This window comes from Octodon degus, unplaced genomic scaffold, assembly GCF_000260255.1.
Source record: "Octodon degus isolate 3935 unplaced genomic scaffold, OctDeg1.0 scaffold00023, whole genome shotgun sequence".
Lineage (NCBI taxonomy): Eukaryota > Metazoa > Chordata > Mammalia > Rodentia > Octodontidae > Octodon > Octodon degus.
Genome location: NW_004524599.1, coordinates 13,525,416 through 13,537,364, shown reverse-complemented (window position 1 = coordinate 13,537,364; position 11,949 = coordinate 13,525,416). Strand labels below are relative to the sequence as shown.

General features: G+C 41.2%; 1 protein-coding gene across 5 annotated transcripts in view; it reads left to right on the top strand.

Moving 5' to 3' along the window:
- Positions 1-11,949, top strand: part of Fars2 (phenylalanyl-tRNA synthetase 2, mitochondrial) — a 538,274-nt gene that overhangs the window by 91,268 nt on the left and 435,057 nt on the right. Inside the window, exon 1 of one of the 5 annotated variants that reach the window (XM_023712145.1) lies at positions 11,688-11,698. The exons of the other annotated variants lie outside the window; for them this stretch is intronic. The gene's annotated coding sequence lies outside the window, so the exon portion shown is untranslated. Of the gene's footprint in view, positions 1-11,687; positions 11,699-11,949 lie in introns of those variants that run through there. 5 annotated transcript variants of the gene reach the window in all.

Sequence of the window (11,949 nt, the reverse complement as noted above, 5' to 3'; positions counted from 1 at the left end):
TCCCCGGCCAAAAGAAAACAAAAAAACAAAAAAAGAAGAGAGACCAGAAGCTACACACACACACACACACACACACACACACACACACACACACAGACACACACACAGACACACAGACACACACACACACACACACACACACACACTTTCCCTTCCTCCCTCCCTCCTTCCCTCTCCCTCTCTCACCATCTGGGAGGTCACTACCAACATGATGAAGTTCCTCCAACTTGTACAGTTGTGAGTCAAATAAACTTCTTAAAGCTACTCATGTATTTTGGTATAGTAACCCAAAATGAATTAATAATATATAACTTACCAGAATATGTTGAATGGGGTGCACCTCATTCTCAGGTAAATTAAGAGCGTATAAGGCTAGGCCAAGCCTAGGGTGCATTTAGGTAGCAGTTTGCTCACAGCTTTCCACACACTTGTGCAGGGAGAGCCTTGTGCTCTTTGTTCTGAGCAGGTAGGAGAAATTTAGTGAGGAGAGTAATTTCATCTTATTGTTGGAATTTTGTGTTTGAGAGTAAGAGACGGTTAAATGCCATAAAGTGGCACAGGAAAGTGGCTTGAACTTTAAGAATGTTCTCATTTCTTTCTTCTCTCACTTCCCAGAGATTTTCACATTTATATTAATTATCTGCATAGTTCAGATTAGGTTATGCCATAGAACCTGAATTTCAAATAAATGTCAAAATCAGAAAATAGGCTTATAATCTTTCATAGGCAGTTAGGAAGAAAATGTACTTTCTGTTTTTGAATCATTTTGTCTTATGAAGAATAGACCTTCGTTTTTAATGCCTCATCACCAAAATAACTAGAAAAAGCTCATTAAAGGACTCCTGGGGATGCTGAGGTAGCGGCATGTCGTGGTGGAGTGGGACAGCAGGCTTGGACCAGCGGTGCTCCTGAGCCCAAGTGCTGTGGCTCGCTTGTGCAGATGCCTTCCCTTGCGGAACCCAGGGTTCCCATCTGGAAAGCTAAGATGCTACGCTGCTGCTCTGTGGTGTCCCCTCCTTCCTTCCAGCTCTGTGATAGAGTTATGAGGCACCGCTTGGCATATGTTATTCAGCCATTCCTGAAAAAGATACGCGTATTTTGTTACTCACAGAAGCTCGTGGTGTTCATGTGGGTGAATTCATTACTTCCATCAGTGATGGCTCTTGGTCCCATCTCTGTCTCTCGTCCTCGGTGTATTGCTTTGCATCATTAGATCATGTAACTTTTTCATGAAATGCTAGTTTATAAAATATAACAAGTAAAGTTGCTGACTCATCAGGGCCTAAGTCCCATTTTCCTGGGATTTTTATTTTTATGTTTTGGCCCACGAAGCCACTTTGTTAGAGCCCTAGTATTTGAAACAAAACATACAGGGTAGGATGCATATAGTTAAGTGTACTATTGTACTCTTAATCCTATGTTGTGGCTACTTTCCACACCAACATGTTATTATAAAAATACTCCTGCATATACGACAAGCTGAAATATGCTATGGTGACCCCGCTCCCCGACACTGTCGTAGTGCTGTACTTGCTCTGCCCCTCAATCACGCATGCTCTGTCTATCTGTTCCCTCTGCAATTGCATGTGGTGTTTTGTGGGAGCGGGGCAGAGATTTCAAAGTAAAACTTCCTCCTAAATGTAAATGTAGGTGTCTATCTAGTGTCCAGTATTTGTGTACAACTTTTTTAAGATAAACATTCCATACAATGAAATGTACTGATATTAGACACGTCATTCTTTGAGTTCCAAGAAATGTGTACACCTGTGTAACTCAAACTTTAATATTAAAGTTCCTTTGAGCTTTTTCCAATCTGCTTTCAATATCTGTCTGAGGAATGTATTGTTCTGATTATTTTCCAATGAAGATTAGTTTTATCTCTTACATTGCTTTATGTAGTGATTCATTCAGTTTTCATTCTGTGTGGTTATATATGATTGTACAGAATAGCAGATTTTCCTAATGGATGAACAATGTCAATGAGACAATTTTAAATCATTTTTATAGTTTCTGATTAATGGGTACAGTAACATTTTGGTGTATTACTATATAGTGATTTCTAAACCTTAGCTAACATCCAAATCACTCAGAAGGTTGTTAGAGTACAGATGGACTTCCCTGCCCAGAGCTCCTATTTTTTGGATCTGTGACCCCAAAACTGCTGGTGAAGTCATGTTGCTGGTTTTAGAGCCATATTTAGAGAACCACTTTTTTTTTTTTATTGGATTGGTTGTTTTGCATTTTTCAAGACAGGGTCTCATTATGTACAGTAGTCTAGGCTGGCCTTGACCTCACTATGAATCCCATGCTGGCCTTGAACTCATAGCAATCCTCCTGCCTCACTCTCTCAAGTGCTGAGATTATACGTGTGTACCACCACCTTGGCCTTATATAGAATCATTTTAAGTGTTGTATAAAATAAGTTTAAATATCCTAAAAAATGGCTCATGTGTGAAGCTGTATTTAATAATAGTTATTTTAAAATAATTTCCCTTTTTCATTTTGTACCAGAGTGTCCTGATCCCTTCTGGTGGGGATCCCTCCTTTGGTGAGAATCCAGAGTTCCTACATGGATTCTTTGCTCTTATTTTCTGTGCTATTCTTGCCCACCCATGAAAGTTGTCTTGCAGTTTCCACAACATAGAGGGCCCAAGTATTTTTGAATTTTCCATTTTTGAGTTCATGTGTCTCTACTTTTATTTTTCCTTATACCTAGTTTTGGTTTTTATGTGTTTTTAAATTTTTATGTATTTGGTACAAGGTCTCATTACACAGCTTGGACTTGTAGTGATCCTTCTGTTTCAGCCTCCCCAGCGCTGGGATTACAGGTACGCTCCACCACATCCCATCTTGGTGGCTGGCTGGATCCTGGGGCCGAGCTGGCATGGCGTGCTGTATCTGTGATCAAACCCGGGTCCTTGTGCTTGCCTAGGCAGGGGCTTAGACCCCTGAGCTATGTCTGTGGCTCCCCTAGTTTTATTTTGTATGTATTATTTGAACTTGAAGTTCAATTTCAATATTTTAGATTATTAATGTTTTAAGTGTTTTCTTCCATAAGCATAAATCACAAACTTCACATACAAGTACACAAATGCACACACAGATGCCCCCTCCCCCAGTGAAAGACCCAAAAGAGAAAGGACCATGAAGGAAAGCTCAGATTTCTCCCCTTCTCCTCTCCCAGCCATCTATTTCTCTTCCTTGGAGGTGTCTTTTGTTCCCAGCTCTTGATATGTGTTCAGCCCTCACTACTCTGAGATTCTGTATTTGTGAATGTTCCACTCACTAAATTTTGTACCTGAAGTCGGTAGTTGAGGCTCTTCCATGGTCATGTTTGTGGGTAAGGTGACATTCTGCCTTCATAGTTCAGCTCTGTACTGTAACTGTCCTTTTTATGGTACATTTAGTCTCATATTTCAGACTTCTTGTGCTTTCTTATGCCAATTAAAAGCTTAATACATGTTTGCAGCACACAAAGATTATTTTCCTCATGGGGAGTTGGTACAGCGAAAAAACACATCATCTTTTGTCATCTCCTTTTTCCCTACACCATTTCTTTGTCCACTTCCCATTTGCAAAAGATCTCTCTATTTCTTACTATCTGCCTTTTATTTTTTTCTCTATTTCTATTTTGGGTTTCTCAAATAAAGGCAACTGTGATATGTAAACTTGTGTGTCCAATTTATTTCACTTAGAAATATTGTCTCAAGGTGTAGCCATTTTCCTACAAGGGACTCAAGTTCACTGAGGTGGAGTGGCACCCCATGGGTACACAAACACTTGCTTTATCCAGTCATCTGGTGATGGACATGTGATCTACTTCCAAGATTAGCACCTTTGAGTCGTGCTGCACTTGAGTATGCAAGGGTCCCTGTGATACGTTGTCCTTAATCCTTCCTGGAAGGCATCTTGAAGAGGAATATCTGGGTTGTATGAAACTTCTATTTTTACTTTTTTGAGGCATCTCTGTATAGATTTCCTTAATATTTGTACTTCATCTTCCCAGCTTTTGCTGTTGAAAATGGTCCACAAATGTAGTGCTGCAGTGCTGTCTGGGGTCCGCAAGCCCGGGAGCGCTGAGGTGCCCACAGAGAAACATGTGTAAAAGCTTCTTTCAGGCCAGAGCGATAGTGCTGTTAGTCATGAGTTCTATGTCAATGCTTTGGCAATATATACTAAATAAAATGTATTTAAACAGAAACGCTCACAAGACAAGGGCATGAAAAAGTGTCCGTAGTCTCCTAGGAAACTCACCCTGTATTTGCTCTGTCAGCATTGCTTCACAGTTTGCTAATTCAGTTCTCACAGCTACTGTGAAGAACGTAACTGCAAGGAATAATGAGAATTCTATACGTTTATATTATTTTTCTATACCTTGTGATTTTAATTCCACGCTTTTATGTACCTCTGAGGTTACAGAGAAGTAACAGTCCCTGATGTATGAATGAATTCTGTACTGAGACAAGGTTTATAAGTCGAATCCTTTGAAATCAGACAAAGTGAGTATTGTATAGTACATCTGTGTAAGTTCGCACCTGCAGTGTTCATAAGTTGGGGGCCTACTGTGTAGAGATCCTCCCCTTGGGGGCGGATCTCGGCAAAGTGCACAGTTCTGTATCATGCGGATGGCTGGGGCTAATCAGTGTAATATAATTCTGACCTGTGAGATGAAATTCTATTCTGGTATCTTGCTACTATGTTCAGAATATAATTCACGTGGCATAGAGCAGCCTTCTTGGAATTTTAAATTTAAATGTGTTGTTCAATTTCCATCTCTGTCAGTGGCTTGCTGAATGAACTGTGCATTGCTTTCCCAGTTGGATCTGCTACAACGAATGGACGGAGCTGTGGAAATGCCACTGTGAATGGAACACGTGGTATCTTTGCTCAACTAAACAGTGATTTTCAAATATATAACCTTGAATGTTCAAAATGGGTTTACCCTTTTTGACTTAGAACATCATTCCTTTTAAGGACAAAAGCATTGACTTTGTTGTCATCTAGCTTAAGATCTACTAGACCAGCACAGTTAATTACCTGGTGAGTTTGGTGAGTGTGCTGTGTGCCAGGAGCAGGGCGTGAATAGGAAGCAGGTGGGGCAGGAGGAGGAGCTGGCTTAGGTCTTCCCAGGGAGCATGTGAGGGACAGACATGGGTGTTGTAGAGATATAACTGTCTGGAATGAGTTCTGTCAAGGGAGAGATGTGTTTCAGTTTGGAAAGAAATTTCACAGAGAACTCACTGGGGTGGTATCAACTGCAGAAAGCAGGGCAGGCTGGTATTTGTCATGAGTTAGGGAGTGGCAGTAGCTGACCTTTCTGCCAGCAGACATGACTTTGAATAAATTAGTGAATGTCTTCCATTTTGTTGTTTTAAGAATTAAATGACAGAGTTAAAAAAGAAGAAAGGGGGTGAGGGAGATAGCACAGTGGCATAAACGCCTGCCTGGCAAGGGCAAGGTCCTAAGTTTGATCCCTGGTACTAAAGAAAAAAAAAGCAAAAAAAGAAAGATAGGCAAACGATTCTAAAAAAGAAGCAAGCAAGCAAGCAAGAAGAAAAGAAAGAAAGAGGCTTCTAGAGAAGATGATGTAGGTGGGAACTGTTTTAGAACCTAATAATTATGGGCTGAAGGATGGACAAAGCCTTTGTGTACTGGAATTAGTTTTTCTTGCATTATGGGAAAAACTCCAGGATTTTATGATTTAATTTTGGAAATTTTTAGATAAAACCACTTTATATGAAATATGTACAAGAAATTTAACCAGAGGCTTTTTCTGTATAACAGTAATATTTCTAATTGCCTAAAGTAGTTTTTAATATGAAGTTAGTGAGTTGGTTTAAAATAATTTCTAATTTTACTTGCCATTACCATTCTACTTACTAAATTATTTCAGGGTTAAAAACCTTATTATTTTTCATCAGTGGAATGTTTTTATTTTAAAAGTGTTACATGCATATATATTAGTGACATAAAATTATTTTAAAAGCTGTATTTCATGAATAATTAATTACATTGTCTTTCTCTAAATATTAAACTACTGCTCCACTAATATTTTTTGTTAAAAACAAAAATTAATGTTTAGTTTTAGGTTGATCTAAGTTGATCTTAGTAGGTTGGTCAATGCAAATCAAATTTGCATTTTTGGTGTCTTCCTTAACTTTCTTGAGAGGCTAAAGATCATGAGGTTTGATTTTACTGTTTTTTATTTATATAGTGTGTATATAGGTATACATAGATATTTTTTCATGTACTGTATTGAGAATAAATTGTTCCTTTGCATATTTATAGCAGTCATACTCATGAACATTCATGCCATGAACTTAACTTTTTTACTCTTAACAATTTTTGAGATAGGCTTTTGCTTATTCCAGCCTGGCCTTGAACCCTCAAAGCTGTAGTCTTCTTTCCTCAGCCTGCCAGAATGGTGGCATTTTGGCAGATGTTACCCATATCTGCTTAACATGTATTCAATTTCATGTAATGATATTGTTTTAGAGTGAAAGATAACTGAAGAATGATTAGGAATCCTTCAATTCCAAAAATAGTGATGTATTTGGACACCTATTAATAAATCTTTAATTTTGTAAATCTTAGGTCTATAGTCATTCCCTCATGTATTTATTTAATTATAGATTTTAACCTTTTCACTTAGTGATAGCAAAACTGATTTGGTACTGAATACTGTGGTTTGTGTTTAAAAAAACTTTCAGAGGTTTTCTTTTTTCATTTATTTTTGCATCCATCACAATGTACTTTTCTCACGAGTTCTCTCTGTTTTTTGAATAGTTCTGAGCATGGCAGAGTACCTTCAATTCTCTAATTATTGAAAACATAATTGCTAAGATTTATGTTGATGTTCATTTCTCAATAGAATTAGAGGGGTAAAAAGATTTTTCTAAATAGGAAAGTAGCATGGTATATTCAGATAATATTTGTTAAAAGAATGCTTCTCCTATTTTTTTTTCCTTGGACTTAATTTTTAAAAAAGACATCATCTGCATAGAAGATAGCTATTATGGAAAACTCCAGTGTCAAGGGATTGCTCTGGCTCTGCTGCAGATGCCCCTGTACCATTTTCCATAAGGCTCGCCTGCTTTGTGCAGCTGCCAAGCTCATGCATAATTGTCTTGACAAATGGCATACTCATTAATACTGGAACGGGCCTTTGCCAACTGGTAGAAGCTTTGTGCCCCAGGCAACAAGCCCAGTGCCAGTTTCTTGTTGATGGCTATAAAGCATGGGTTAAGTAGTGTTGAGACCAGTGATGGGTAAAGAAATTACCAATTGAGCTAAAAATTACTTACACATACATTTATCTGTGCAAGCCAAGAGCCCTTGGGAACAGTAAGGGGCTGCAGGTCTTTCTCGGTTGTTGGCCCTCTTGTGTGCTAGAGTTGCGGTTGCCTGTGCCAGCAGTTCTTCCTTTGTCACCTCCGTGCTCTGGAATCAATCAGAAAAACACATTGTGATTCATTGTTAGAGAAAAGAGTTCATTCATTCCATGTTCTTCAAGGCTGTTAAGATATCTAGGGTAGAAGCTAGGTCACTGTTACTCAGCACTTGCATTTATTCTAGGAATTATGTAGAATTGATTCTGTGAAAAATAATAACTAAAATTGTTTGGAACCAAGAAAACGGTATGGAATGCTGTCAGTACAGCTGTGTGTCCAGATATTCTTCCAGAGGTTTCATGCAAAAGCATGTTAATGCCTTCCAAATACCCTGTCCTTTTTGTCTGATAATGTTTAAATGGTCCCACTTTGCAAATTGCTTTATCTTGAACTCACTGGAAAGAATTGGATGAATACCATGGTATGAGAGCCATTCATTTGTTTATTAGTTCATTCATGGAATGTACAATTCTTCCATGTAGGTACTTCATACATTTAATCATGTACCAAAACAATAAAGTTAATGACTCCTGGCATGAAAAGGTCCTCTTTCTAGTGGAGATATAGTGATACTTATAGGTAATTACTACCTGGGTCAGCTGACATGAAAAGTCTGAATATCTGAAATATGCAACTTATACTGTTTTCAATCAAGCCAGCAGGAATAAGTTTCCCTGCGTAATTTTGTAGATTCAGCTTCTGGCTTCTATACTTCCAGGATGGTCTCTTGGGTGATCTTATTCTTTGTGCATTGCACAAGGCCCCTCCCAGAATAACCCCAAACCGATTCTCCAGGATAGTTGTCTCAAAATCAGTATGCTGTCTTATCACTCACTAATGATTGACCTCCTTTGCATGTGACCATATTATTGGTTATAGCTTCCTTCTCAGAAAGAAGCTCTAGCCAGGGTAACCAGTACCAAGGGCTGGACATATGCAGTTTGATCTTTAAGACCTTTGTCCTATTTGACCAAGTTTCTATTATGGCTTCTCTGTCTTACATGGTTCAGGTAATGAAAGTGTTCTATAGCGTGATCTTGTCAGTGCCTCTAAACATAAAAATAGAAACATTGTTTCTCCTGAATTGAGAACACACTCCTTCTAACATTTTTCTGTTATATTACATTGTATTTTTCTTTTGATTAATGTCACTGTCTTAGTTACTTTTTACTTGTTGCTGGGACAGATTTTTACCCAACACTCAAAATTAAGGAAGTAAAGGTTTACTTAGCTCACAGTTTGTGGAGGTTTCAGTCCATACTCTGCATGCTCCAAGGCAAGCAGCAGCAGTTCATGGCGGCAGAAAACAATGGAGAGCAGAGGAGCAGCAGCAGTTGTGGTGTCCATCAAGCCCCTCTCCTCCTCCTATGCTGACTGCAAAGGCTGGCACTCCATCACACAGATCAGAGTTCCTCTGAAGTGGCACAGCTGCAAAGTTGCATGAGGAACACCTGGACTTCTCCAAGGAAAGGGGGTGGGGCAGCCCAGAAGCCTTCCTCACCTTTAGTCTTTTGGTGTTGAGTCACTCTGGGGCGACCCTGTTGTGCCCTAGGGTGGAACCAATTGGGCCCCAGGTCGAGCCAATTGGGCCCCAGGGCAGGCCCTCCCTGCCCTGCAGGGCAGGGGGCCCCCAGGGGTGGGAACTGCTGGAGCAGATTCAGCTAAGTTGACACAATGTATCAACCACTACAGCCACCTATCACTTTGATGCTTGCTGCTATTTTGCCACATTATTAAAATTCAAGTACAGCTATTTACATATCTTTGTTAATATAGCAGAATTAAAGAAAATGCTGTTCATGGAAGGCCTTATAATCCTGGGGTCATTCCTCACTGCACAAGTGCAAAGTGTGAAATGTGAGGTCTTGTGGGAAGTGACCAACAGAACACAGGACAGGTGTTTTGGGTTGGGCAACGAGGACTCTATCTAATATTGGGAACTGCTAAGTTTTTCCCAGTGCAGTAGAGAAATGTCTACATGTGTGATTTAGAAGGGCCTCTGGGCCGCCTAGTATGAGATGGAAATAAGGATACAAAAGCCAAAGGAAGAAGACAGATAAAGGACCAGTAGATAATCTGCAGGCAAGTCTTAAAAACAAGAAAACAGAAAACCAAAAAACAAACAAAAAGCTGGGAACAGTTTCCTGTTTTCGTAATTATCGGCCCAGAATTATTTAGGTATAGAATCTGAGCTGATTGGACCTGTGAATTGTTTTACTTCTTGTACTGGTCATGCTATTTCTGTTATTTTTGCTGTTGTTGGAGTGTGTGTGTTCGAATATAATTATAACATCAAAACGTCAAAAAAGATAGACAACCTATGGATAGCAATCACAATTAGGACTAGAAAGATCTATTATGATCATTACTACATAGATTTTTTTTTTAAATCATTGATACAAGTATATTAAAGGACACAAGAAAGGCAGGAGTAAAGTCACTGTTGAAGTTAATAGTTTCTTCACCATGGGCTTCACAGGATAAGCAGAGGTCCTCTGAGAGTGGCAGATCTGTCACAGGAAGTGGATGACGTTGACGTGGGGATGGGAGGGGTCAAGATGAGTGGGCAGTGCTTTTGAGTCTGGGGAGGGGCTTGGGCTGGCTGGGCTCTGACCTGAGGGTGAGGTTGCAGCAGGCTGGCTGTGCTCAGGCACTGTGGGGCCCTCCTGGGCGGGGAAGGCCTGAGACCCCGGAGGAGGCAGTGACACGGTGTACCGGCTGGCACCTGGACAGCTAAGGAAGGCTGGATGGCGAGCACATGTTCAACGTTCTCCTCCTCGAGCTGGATTCCTCTGGGCACAGCTTCTGCTCAAGGGCCCGGGCTTGGGCACGAAGGTCCAGGTCGCTGCATTTGTGTTCACCGGATTGAAGGCAGATGGTCTGGGCTCTGGGTCTGGCCTCATTTTTTTGGGCTCTGGGACCTCGAACCAAAGTGGCCCGTCGAACTTCCTCTTTCCTTTGGTGCACTGGGCAAGGGCCTGCAGCACTGTCTCCTTGGCGCAGGGGTCTGGGTCCTTGGCGGGCGGCGGGCACTTGTACAGGGTCCCCGGGCGCACAGGGACGTTGACCTGGACTCGCACCAGGCCCAGGAGTTCTGGGTCCCTGGCTGCTGACAGCCTGCGCTTCACGTAGTTGAGGTGAGCATAGGAAAGTTCTGGCTGGAGAAGCAGCCCGGAGGGAATCCTACAGGGAATATGGCTACTGGCCAGGGCAGCCCAGGCCCTCTGGGTACCGGCCTCGGCCCAGCCTGGCTGCAGCGCACGGCCAGCAGAGCACCTGGGCCTGGGCCTGGGCCTCCGATGCTGGGCAGGGGACGGCAGCACGGCCCTGGGCTTGCGCAGGTCCCCACCCAGGTAGCTGCTCAGGTACAGACCCATGAGGTTAACCTGCGAGCACACGATCAAGGCAAGCACACTGTCCAAGCGAGTGACCACGGTTCGAGTGGCCTGTGACCGTTGGCTTCGAACGCAGTCAGGGCTCTCGTGGCGCCGGCGCACAGGAACCTCGGGACACGAGAACGTCTCGGTGCCGACGCGTGCCACCTGCAGAGCATAGGCAGTCCCAGCTGCTTCCCTGTCTGGTGCCACGCAGACCCTGAGCTCTGGACGGAGGGACCTCGCCAGAGCCTCTAGCGCTGCAAGGAAGGACACAATTTCTGCAGACAGCTGTTGATGGAAGGGTGCGTTTTCCTCACTGGAAAAATGCACATAAATATGCTTGGGTTTTCTTTTAAGTAAAAACAAATAACTAATTAGGTCTGTTCTGTGAAGATGGCTCTTCTATCACTTCTTTTTAAAAATTATTCATGTTTTTAGTACACAATCATAATGCAGGTTTTGGGAAGCTGGTTGTAACGTATATTCATTATTTTCAGTCCGTTTATTCCCCTTTTCTCCACCTGCCCTGACCCCCTTCCTCATCTCTAAATGTCTACCTTGTAGTTTCCTATCATTTTCCTTATTGGATTCATTTCTTTATTTACTGGTTAGGTTAGTAGTATAGGGGAGTGCGTTTTCACTTGTGAGTCTGGCTTTGCTAAGCATTCTGATCTCTAATTCCACCTGTGTTCCTGCAAAGGATATGGTATCTTTTCTCTTTATGGTGGAACGATATTCCATTGTGTATCTATATGTTTTTCAATCCATTTATCTGTTGATAGGTCTGTGTATGGCATGCTACAGTCTAATGCCTTTTCTTCTTTGGAGGAGTTGCATGAGAGTAGTATTTTTATATTTAGATTTTATAAAAAATCTCCAGTTTGATTTCCATACTGACCATTCTAATTTTTGTCTCCAACCATCTAGGAGGTTTCTCCTGCTCATATGTTTACTGGCATTCATAGTTTATTGTATTCTCCCCTCCCCCCCTTTTTTGTACTGAGAATAAACTCAGGACCTCATACATGTGAGGCATGCCCTGCACCACTGAGCTAAATCCCCAGACTTATTTTTTAATTTTAATTTTTTTAATAGATTGCTAATCGAAAATAAATTATTTACAAAATAAATGAATATAACACTAAAAATTGTCCAAAATAAAAATGAAGAAAGAATTTACA